The sequence below is a fragment of the Lissotriton helveticus genome, chromosome 7 (assembly GCF_964261635.1).
Source record: "Lissotriton helveticus chromosome 7, aLisHel1.1, whole genome shotgun sequence".
In the NCBI taxonomy this organism is placed as follows: Eukaryota; Metazoa; Chordata; class Amphibia; order Caudata; family Salamandridae; genus Lissotriton; species Lissotriton helveticus.
Window position 1 is genome coordinate 1329950944 of NC_136068.1, and position 12449 is coordinate 1329963392.

Below are 12449 nucleotides of genomic sequence, written 5' to 3' on the forward strand. Positions count from 1 at the left end.
CAGTATCCATTGTTTTCTTCTATGAGTGTGACTGCATGTGGTTAGCTTTAGTTTGTACCCAAAGATTTCTTTATCTTCAATTATTGTTTGTCCATGCTGTGCTTTTTTTTTCTTCTCTCAACAAAACCTACCCAAAAAGAAACCCCCATTCCCATCCATTTTCCAAACCCTAACCCTCTTCCCCCGGGCTGTGTGGTTTTGCTTGATGACTGACTAAATGACATCAATAATTCCACACACTTGCTGGGGAGGATAAGGTCATAGCAACAGGCTGGTGAAGGAATACGAGGATATATTCTAGCCTTACTCAGCTTCAGTACTATTTCTTGTAGTAGTAGGAGCCAATGTCAAATAAATTCAACGCAAGTACTAGTTATACTTGCAATACTTTACCATTTGTTAGGCTACATTGTGGCACTGTTCTAGTGTACTGTCACCTGCTATATTCTCGATCGTGCCGTAACCGTTGTAATGCTACAGTAAGGACAAACCAGGTTTCGTTTTATTTTTTTCCATAGGCATGCAACTGCCACTGTGTCACACCACTAGTACCACCGCAATGAGGAAATTTAATCCGCCCAGGATTGCCAACCTTAATCCCCATTTCACGTGGAGCCAGCCCTGGGCCTAGCCCTAATTTCTAACACAAATTACAGGTAAGATAAGCGTTTGGTGGGAGGTAGTATAATGGAGTATTAGGACTAGACGAGAGATTGACGGTAGTACTACTAAAGTCCTAGGACTCTTCAGGAAAACAAACTTACTGTTACACCCCCACCCACCAGACTGAAAAGCAGTAAAAAACAGGTATGGTCAGATAAAGTTTAAAAAAGTATATTTATGTAGCCCTAACAAAATAATCTCCCTCAAGACCCTCCCTAACCCCAACGATTGTCTTTGAAAAGTCCCAAAAAGCACCCAACTCCCAAATCCCACCCCCCAAAAGTCTCTAAAAAAAGGGCAAGGGACACTCAACTATTGGAGGGTGCTGGTCAATTTTGCGGCCAGGGCATCATACTCCTTGCGGAGGGTGGCATGCTCGAAGCGGAGGCCCTCCACCAAGTTCTTGCACCTATGGACCTCCTGCTCCAGGTAGGACATTCTCACTCCTAGGCGGCGCTGGCGTGCCTTGCAGCTCCTGTGGGGGGCAGCTGGTCTTTTTGCTGCTTGGCGGTGGCGGTTGGCTTTGTTAGCCCGGCTCCGTACCGCTGGAGCACTGCGCTGGCTGGCAGCCCGTGGGTTCACGGAGGAGGATGCAGTTGTCCCAGTCGAGGATGTTGTGGTTGCACCGGTCGACTGCGTGTCCTCCGACTCCTCCAGGGCCACCAGCCGCCGATATTCCGCGACAGTGGCATCCAGCCTCCGTTGCCGGGCCATTCGAGCCTGCTCCCTCCGTGATGTCGATTTGGAAGGAGCAACTATATGAAGAAAGAAAGACATAGTCTGTAACAATTGCTCCTTAACAATAATAACACAAAGTGATTGAGCCGAAAGTTGTGTCACAGTACAAGTAGCAAATTGAAAGCACAGTACATAACTATTGAGGACAGTATCTATCTAACCTCCCACTTCTGCATCCTTGCTCTAACATTAGTGGTAGTTTAATGAACAAATTCTACGACCACTATGGACTTCCATTACAGTCGACTATGACAGTACACCAGTCTTATTCTTCTTCTTCTCTCTTGGTTCGGAAAATTGGTACGTTATCTTATGCAAGCCGGCAGAATGCCAGCGCAGTGAACTTGCACCCGAGAAAAACAGACGCACACCATGATGAGTGAGACAGACTTGCATTACTGTACCGGTCCAGTACATGCAGGTGGTGAAGCTATTACTTTTCTATTACGGGTGGCACTGAGAATACTCTGTTACAAGGGCTACTGCTTAATTAATTTACCTTTCACCCTACAGTGCAAATAAGTACTAGAAAAGGAAAATGAAGAAGCTAAATAATTAGATTATCTATCACTTCACATGGGATGTATTTGATGACATATGGGATGACTTTAGGTGCTTTGCTTATTATTGAGTGAACAGTGATACACCCACACATGAATGACGTACTACTTCTAAACTAAAGTTATGAAGAGAGGTACGGAGTGTCCACCGTAATAACCGGATATATGCTGTGCTTGCAGTTGCAATACAAACTATTGCTACTATTCATGGTAGTATTGGACAAATTTACAATTTCTTTTCCTTGCCTTCCCTACACTGGAACGGACGTGCGGGTGCGGTGTTACATGCTCTTCAAGGTAACACTTAGTTCATCCAGTGACCATCTACTCTCTCTAGATACACATGTGCTATCTAAGAGTCAGATAATACCATGCTCCAGGCATCCATCCATTCAAAGTATATGCACACATACAGTTTATGTTTCACCCACCCAGGCTGTTGTCCTTCCACCCATCCTTGCTTCATCATTGACCCAGCCATGCACCATACCATATTCTTTCCTTCCCAGCCACCTCGGGGGCCAAGCAAACACATATCATTCTTCTTTGCCAGCCATCATAAAATTTCTCGTCCTTCCACACTTACTTACACCCTTCTTTCGCTTTTCGAATATATAGCTTACCTGTGCCCGCCACCACCGTGTCAACCCTCACAGGCACATTGGTGTTGTCCAGCACTCGCACCGCCTCCTCCCCAGAAGAGTTGTCCTCCTCATCCACCACCTCCGCGCTGGCCCCGCCACCAGATGATCCACCTACAAAGTAAATTTTTAGAATGTTAGAATACACCATTCACTACTGTATAATATTTGGTCGAGGAGGAATAAAGAAAGTTAAAAAAAACGAAATACATTGTAATAATTTGTAACTGTATACTCTACAGTAAAAATGTCCCTTTTTTCAGGGAAGGCTGTTGTCTTGCTCCACTTTTTGTCACAACTGATGAATGCTTGCTTTTTATTTTTAACACACAACACTTTTTCTCCTAACAGAAGCTTGACTTCTAAGAACACGATCAGGGTCAAGCTCAAGTTCAAACCAGGTGAGAGCTCAGCTCGACCACAAGAAATGTGTCCAATTAATCGTTAGCACTAAGCACTTTTCCATTTTCAGTTAAACGTTTACTTTTATGACAAAGTTGATTTTAATAAATGTGTTTAGTTTTAATAAAGCTTTTAAACTTAAATAGACTCTGTGGTTTTTGGTCCTCCAGACTAGAGTGGATGAGCTAAAGGTTTTGGAATTTTTGCAAGCATGAGTGCCTCTGACACTTCTTGACTGTGACTCCGTACTCTTGCCCTGCGTAGGATAATCTAATGATCATTGGGGATCAATCATCGGTGACTTAGGGAGCTAAATGACTCTGCCACACTATCTAGTCAGTAAGGAGATTGGGGGTTCTTCAAAGTCTGATATCACTGAGGTATGTGGAAAGAAAGTCTACCTGCGCCTATTATAATTGATAAACAATGCACTATTTAGTGTTCATAGTTCGGTTTGTGCAGATTTGTCCCTGCAACAGTGGTAGAATGGATTGTCCTTCTATCCAAAACAAAAGTAAAGTAGTATCTTATTCTTTCTTGGTGGTCATTCACCTTTTTATTGTTGGCAATTGTCAAAGCATAAACATTTAGAAGACTTGAAAAGACATTATGGACAATCCCAGAGGACTGCACTCAGTGCATAGAGCTATTGCTGACTAGAATGGGAGTCCAATGGAATTGCCAAATGTGCAATCTTAGTTAGCTACACAGACAGACTAATAAGAATAATCTAGTAATACCACAGGTAGTCATAGTCGAGGCAGGATAAGAATTTAGATCCAGTCTACAAGAAGATCAAAGACGATTTAGAAAAAATCGAATGAGGAACGCTAGGAAAAAATAGGTACTCTTTATTAAAATTAAAACTTACTGGGGCCAGCAAAGGAGCCCTCGCCTGCCCGATCCTGGCCTGCATCCTCCTGAACAGCACCCTCCTCCTGTGTCCTCTTGCCCTTGGGGGGAGCTGATGTACAACATGAAAGAAAGAAAGACCAGAAAACATGGGTGAGATTTGTCAACCAAATCAAACATTTCAAAAGAACTATAACAAAATATTTTGGAGAAATAGCAAATAGATAGGTCAATATATCCCGTGGAATAGTTGTCTATCTCATGTGGTATACTCCGTTATTCGTATTGCCTGATTTGCGGACCGTTGACTTTCAAAGTTCCTATGTAACTCAATAAACAGACTACTAAAAAGGTTTGCCTAGGCCTGGCAGGCAGAAGTCCGCAGCACGCAAAGTGACAGACAAAGTCCATCCTGCTTGCAAACTCAAACTATCAATCCACCGACCACCACCACTATTTCTTCTTATAGCCATGTGTCTAAAGGAAGGACTGGACTTCAGTCTGTTGGGGCTGATTTAGAAGTCCCTTGCGGCTCATTTTCCTCCATTGTTGCGTGACTTTTGTGACGCAGCGGCAGAACAAAAGAGTCGCCATGGTGCGACGTATATATTTTAAAAAAAACGCATATGGGACATGCATCACGTTGTAAAGCCCAGCACCATCAGGGGGCGTTCCGGCGCAAGGGAGGGCGTTCCTGCGCAGGAACGAATCCTAAAAGTGGCTGAGGGAAATCTACAAGATGTCAATCAGTCAATTTTAGGACAATGATGCGTGACTCAAACCCTGCGCCTGCTTGAAGCCGACGTACGGCGTGATGCAGCATTGGGGAGATAAGGCACCCCAGAGCATTGCTGGAGCTGCGCCATCGTTGGCACGCAACTCCAGCAATGCGCCGCCTTTACGCCACAGATGCGTAAGGCTTCTGTGACGTTTTGGGCCAATGGGTGGTGGTGGCATGGCGCACAATTACTGCCGCATCCCTGCTACTTTGCAGGGATGCGCCGGTAATTGAAAATATGACCCTTAGGGTCTAGCATTACGCAGTTCTTTACACTACACTCATACATAATTTCTCAGGCCAATGAAATGAACACAAAATACAAAACAAATAGGCATAGTAGCAAGCAAGGCTACTGAGAAGGAGAGCAGTGCACCTGAAATGCATAGAAGATTTTGAAATATAATTTTCCTAATGTAATCGGCAGCATTATTGCTCTTGGTAAAGAACAAAGATTTGCAAATAACAGAGCCGGATAAAACAGATTAGTGATGAAATAGCTAGAAATGGCTAGGCTACTACTACTCACCAAGCCCGGGGACCTCTACGCCGAGCGCGTCCAGCAAGTCCCGTTCCCGGTCCATGACATCCGTCCAGCGGTGGGTGGCCTGGTTATAGGTGCGCCGGACCCCAGAGAGCTTAAACATGGCCCGGCACACCTTCTCCCACCGCTTCCGGTGCTCCCGGATGCCATAGCCGGTTGCGATCTTGCCGCCTCCCAGGATCGTCTTGGGGAGGCGGCGCTGGACGTGGAAGATAAGTGCGGCCACCTCCTCCGCGCTAAAGATCTCCCGTGGCATCACTTGCTCCCCCCTCAAACGCCCGCACGGGAGCCGGGCACGGGGTGCGGGACCCTTCCCCTTCTCAGGGTGCTTCCCGGCTCCCTTTACCATGGTCTGGGCAGAAATGAGTGAAATAATAAAGAAGAAATAGAATAGGGAAGAAGAAAAGAAAAGAGTTTAAAAAAGTAGTTTAAAATTACCAAAAAGTAGCAGAAAACACAAAAATATAGAGCTAGAAAAATAGAGGGATAGATAATAAGTAAAATAGATCAAATAAACTTCAAAAAAGCAAAGGATGGCAGAGATTCAGAGAGGATACAGAAAGCATGCCCAGAACCATAGCAATGAATGAGAAACAAGATGGCCGCGCCCATTCACGACCGCGTGGGTAAGTTCGCGCAAGATTTTCCTTGCGATCACGAGCGAAATTGTACTAGCGAGCAGCACACTTTGCGAGATTACACATAGCGGCCGGAAACGGAATTACGTCACGCAAACAAGATGGCCGCGCCCGTGTCCGACCGCTAGGGTAACTTCGCAAACGTATAGCTACAAGCGCCTTGCGAACATGCAAAAAATCACGCGAACATACACGCCGCAAAAATAAAATTGTATTCGCACGGATTCGCGCCCCGCAAATCGCGCGAAATTGCAGAAAAACGATTTTTGCTAAACTGAAAGCAATCAGCAGGTGCAAAAGTTCAAACTTAACATTAGTAACCATTCACTCTAGTGCTTCCTGAGGGGCCCCTCCAGAGTTCAGTTGCCTATTTGCAACTATTCCATGAACCTGCTATGACCCAAACAGCAGGCTCATAGAATAGCTACAAGTAGACCATAAAGGTCCTGTGACAAAAAAATTGCACTGCAACAGAAAGCAAATTACAGATAAGGAAGGAAGCAGGTGCCAGCCAGACTGGAAGTTTCAAAATTACTGACACATTAATCACCCCCAAATTAATTCATGGCAGTTGAAGAAGGGCAGGTGTGCTTGCTTTCACTGCAACAGAAAGCAAATTACAGATAAGGAAGGAAGCAGGTGCCAGCCAGACTGGAAATTTCAAAATCACTGACACATTAATCAACCCCAAATTAATTCATGGCAGTTGAAGCAGGGCAGGTGTGCTTGCTGTTTTTCACCCCCATAATCTACAGTGATAAACAAACCTAATGGGTGGCAGTGAGGATGTACCAGAGGGTGGCAGTGGTGAAACAGAGGGTGCTGTGAACCTGTGATCATAAACCAGACGTAGAAACAACATAGTCGCAGCCGTTGCGAGCCGAAAAGTAAGTTCGCAATTGCGAAATGGTCCTCAAATCCTCGCGAACGCTCGCCAACACAAAAAACGTAAAAATCCGCAAATCCGCGAGAGTTCGCGTATTTTTGCGGATTGCGAATCCGTAAATTCGCAAATTCGCGTACGCGAGATCCGCTAGATCCGCCCATACTTAATGACTTCACGTATTACATCACTGATGACATTGTCAGTGACATCACTGATGACATCTCAAATGACATTACTGATGATGTCATCCATTGACTGTCTGTATCTCTAAACTTTAAATATGTTATATATATATATATTCATTGAAAAAACCATAGGTTTCACACACGTTATAGTTAGGATTTAGCATTTAAAAAACCATGCAAATTTATTGAAAAAACCCTAGTTTTCACACGTTATAGTTAGCTGAACATTTCTCTCATACAAAACCTTTGAAATTCCTCCGTTATAGTTAGCTCAGCTAACTATAACTTGCGCGCCCGCAATGCACTGCTGATGACGTCACTTATAACATCACTCATGACATGGTCAGTGACATCACTCATGGCATCACTGATGACATCTCAAATGACATCACTGATGACATCATCCACTGAATGTGTGTCTTTCTGAAAAATAAATATTTTTGTATATGTATATCTAAAGGTCGATGGAAGAATAAATGGGTAAATAAGTGTCTAAATTGATGTTTTTTTTGTAAATTTCATTGTATAACTGACTTATTAAGTGTATCTTAGTGACTACATGTATTAGCGAGTAATGTGTAAATATGTAAATAACTGTATCAGTGTCTCACTTTGTTTATAAGTGGCTGCATGGGTTGATGAGTAGCTACACAAGTGTCTACATGGGTTATTAGTTGATCTTTTGAGTATCAGAATGAGTGTCTGTATGGTTTGGTGGCGGGTATTACTTAGGGCACAGATGCATGAATGACTGACTCACTGTTTGTATGTGTTTTGAAGACAGCATGTGTGAAGGACTGCATGGGTGGATGAATGTGTGTATGGGTGTGCTAGTGAGTGAATGACTGCCTCAATAGTGTCTTTATGAGTAAGTACATATGTTTTAAACAAGTATGTGTGAGTATCGATGTATATAAGTAAGGATATATGATAGTGACAGATTAAAAAAGTTCCTGTATAAATAAGTATGTGTTTCTATCACTGATTGTTTAAGAGAGTAAGTATGTGTACGTTTCTGTAAAAGTAAGTGTAGTGGTGTGTGATTAGCTGTATATGCAAACAAATGGATGTTTGCATGTGTGAGTATGTGTGTGAGTAACTGTATGGATGAGTGTCGGTGTGTAACAGTATATGAGTACATATGATGTGTGAGTACATGTATAAGTGACTATATAGAACTGTTGGTGAATGAGTGCATGGGTATGTAGATGGCGGAATTACTGAATAGGTTGTTGGTAAGTGGTATTGGTATCTCCATTTTTTTTAAATTTGTACTTTCTATTTCTGAAGGTGTGTATCAAAGGTTATATTACGCCAAAAGGAGGTCTGCCATGCTTTCACAAGGATGACATCATCGGTGATGTCATCGGTGATGTCATTTGAGATGTCATCAGTGATGTCATGAGTGATGTCACTGACCATGTCATGAGTGATGTTATATGTGACGTCATTAGCAGTGCATTGCGGGCGCACAAGTTATAGAACGGAGGAATTTCAAAGGTTTTGTATGAGAGAAATGTTCAGCTAACTATAACGTGTGAACACTAGGTTTTTTCAATGAATTTGCATGTTTTTTAAATGCTAATTCCTAACTATAACGTGTGTGAAACCTATGGTTTTTTCAATGAATTTGCAAGGTATTTTAAATGCTAATTCCTAACTATAACGTGTGTGAAACCTATGGTTTTCTCAAAGAATTTGCAAGGTTTTCTAAATACTAATTCCTAACTATAACGTTTGTGAAACCTATTGTTTTTTCAGTGAATTTCAAAGGTTTTGTAAAAGTTATTAATGTATTAATTATGATGTCTTTCTTTTTATACTAATTTCTTATATTTTTAATATACATATTTATATGTATTTAATTTTTTAGATTATAATTCATATTCTTATTATAAAATAATACCAAAACTGAATCACAAAGTAATTTTTGGATTAATTATTGCTTGACTTCGGATGCAAGTATAACACAACTCCAGCAATGCTCTGGGGCCCTATGCTCACAAAGCTGTATCAATCCTTACACCTGCTTCAAGCACGTGCAAGGTTTTGACGCAGCATAAGCTCAAAAGTGACAGAATGAAATGTTATACATTCCACTCAGTCACTTTTAGGAGGCATTGCTGCACCCCCTTCTGCACAGGAAAACCTCTTCTGGCGCATGGCTTTACAATGTAATGCACCCTCTTGATGCGTCACATAGTTAATAACACACACCATGGCACATCTTTTGCACCACCGCAGTGTCACAAAAGTGATGCAGCGGCTGTGTAAAAGAGGCACAAGGGGAATGTAAATCCACCCCTAACACATACAAATTCACCCAGGCAGTTTCACCAGCAGCGCAAATTGAAGCATAGACTTCTAACATATTTATGTACATATGTTACATTCAATTGCTTCGCACATACTACAGTATACTATAGGTAAACACCTTATAGATTTATGCTGTAGCACTTCCTTATAGCTCTACACTTTCACATTCTCCATACACTAGTAATATATTCATTCATTCATTTATGAACTACACATTCATTCTGACAAACCTTTACACACTAACATAGAAATATAGTTCTTTCTTTGACCAGTGAAGGTAGCTCTAAAAAGAACAGTTTTTTTTGTTTTGTATTTTTTTTGTGTTTTCTCAACAAATTCCAAGTGGAACAAAAGAATGAAAAAAAGAACAACTAATGTCGCGGGCAACAATGATCATGTATCCTGCGTTTCATCAGGTCTATAGACTGTTCCCCATAACACAAAAGTTTATCTCAATAAATGCAAAGAATTTTAACGTTAGCAAAGTCAGAATCAATATGTGGGTGTGGACTGCTTGCTGAAAATGCTGCCGCAGTTGATGTGCTTGGTGTAGCAGCAGGTGGGTTCTCGTGCAACCTCCGTCTTTCAGGTCGAGCAAAGTTCTTGGGGTGCAAGTTCTTCATGTGTCGCACCATATTTGCTGTGCCAAAGGAGTATTTTTTACATGGATCACCCCTTGAAAGAGTTGTTTGGCAAATTTTACAGGTTACTTTTGGAGCATTAACCTTTTTTTGACCTTCTGGAAAAGTGAAAAACTTCCAAATTAGAGCTTCTTTCCTGTTCTTTGGAGCTTCTTCAGGAATTAAATATTCCTCTGAAGAACTGCTGCAAGATGACTCTATTGCTCTTATTATGGTGATCTTCCTTCTATTTGAGAAGATTCTCAGAACAAATGCTTGTTCTTAGAAAGTGAAAGTCGAATAATTATAATGGGACGGAACTTTCAACACTCGCAATAGGAAAAGTTACGAACCAATCAAATCTCTACTTTTTAAGTCACATGGCTTTGCGTATGCTTATATTGCGCTTGCGCAGCTCTTTCAGTACGAGTACACATGATGTTCTACCGCGATTTGTGTAATTCTTTTTAAAAGTAATATAGGATTATTAAAAGTATTTAAAAAAAATCATAGTTATCCCAAATGTTTGCCCTTAGTATCTACATTAAATACATACATGTTTTAAACCAAGTTGAAACATTGCCCCCTTGCGCGTACAGAACGCCGTACATGACGTCACACCGAAGCTTTAATGCGACGCGTAACGTTAAAGCATATTCGTACCGTGTGCGCGGATACACGCTGAGTATGATAAGCAGTACAAACTATGGTGCGATCACCCTCTCAGTGACAAATCAGACCTCAGGGCGCGCTAAGTACAATGATTAGAAGTGCTGACTCATTGCAGATCCGATTCTGGGCCTGCCTCTGCGTACATTATAACACTGCCCCCATCTCTTTCTGTTGTTAATGGTTAGTGCACACACTCATACTTGCACATGCGCGGTGCACGCCCGCCCACACCACCCACATGCCACCACCTAGCATGCTTGCTATCATTTAGCCTGGAAACCAATACATTACCCAATGGCATGTCCCCCAGGGCCATCATTCTTGCAGACCGCGAAAACGCTACCAATGACGGCCCTGGCCTTGGTGTGATCAGCCTCCCCGGTTCCCATATAATGCGGGCACTGACGTGAGCACGCTCTCTTTTGCCTGCCTGTGCTGCGATGACAGACAGACTGTCGAAAACACCCCAGACTCAGCAAAACCGCAGCATTTCAAGACACGACAAAAGACGACAGAAGCAAAGGTAAGAGAAGACGTCACAACATCAGCCTCCACTGTAAATTGTATATACATAATGCTATTTTTTTATCCTTCATATGGCTTTCCTACCCCTCAATGGTTTTAAATTGTACTTACATAATTGAAATATTTCTTTATAAGTAACGAGGTCCTATACACCTCTAATCTTAATAATTGTGCGTGCATACATTTCTGTGTCGTATTTCTGTACGTGCTTAGGCCTCTATTATTATTAATTGTGCGTGCATGATACTATTTTCTTTTCTGCGTCACGAGGCCGTCCCAGACCTCTATTAACTTATTGATCTTCCCTTGTTTCCTGGAGCAGCAACAGTCTTAACTACGGAATATCAAGAACCCACATTAAAATTCACTTTTGATAGTAGTTACGCAACTCAGTTTACGATGACTAATCAAAATGTGCTTTTGTTTCCTTCACCAAACATCGTTTAGAAGCAACCATGGCCTATCGAGCAAGCGCAGTGGAATTCTCTGCAACTTATTGAATATACTTTGACGTATAGGCAGACTTCAAGTCGAATGGTGAACTCCGGTGGCCGCACTCTTTATACAAGGTAAGCACAGCACCCTAGATCTACAAAGCCTTCATAGCAATGCTTTATAAATAAGTCGCCATAAGGGGCATCAGTAACGCAGTAGGCACTTCCATATAGACACCACTTGAACGCGGCACTATAACAACTGAAATATACCAGGTACACTACACTCGTAATACTGTACTGTTAGCTTTATTTGTGAAACGAGAGAGGGCCATATCATCAACCCTTGGCGACAAATTTATCGTCACTTTATCGGCAGCAAACTGCCGCTAAAGTGGCCATAATAGGTTTGATAATATGCTCTATGGAATTCCAATCGAAGCTCATGTTAGATGTGAGGACATCTGACATGAGCTTCCTTTGGAATTTCATAGAGCATATTGTCAAACCCATTATCGCCACTTTAGCGACACTTTCCTGCCGATAAAGTGGCAATAATTTTGTCGCCCAGGCTTGATATTATGGCCCAGAGTGCGTACTGTATAGCAGCTTCTCTGTAAAATCTGTTCAATTACGAGCGCGAGCATGCAGCTCGCGCTCGTAATTGAACAGATTTCAGTGCGCGTACTGAACTCCGACTCTAGATATCGCTATGATTTTACTTGCAATTTTCTCGGAAACTACTGAACGGATTTACACCATTTAACAAAAAGCACAATCTGCGAACAGAACTCTACCTCTCTGCCAAATTTCATGTAATTCCGTTCAGCCGTTCGGGCTGTAGCCTGGCTAAAGGTCCCTATAGAAAATTGCATGGGGAAAACACGTTTTGGGTCCTCCCTTTTTTCTCGGCACCGCATCACGACGAATCACCCCCAAACTTTCAGGGAAGGAGCGAAACAGAGCAGGCCATCTTCTTGGAGAAATTCACGAAG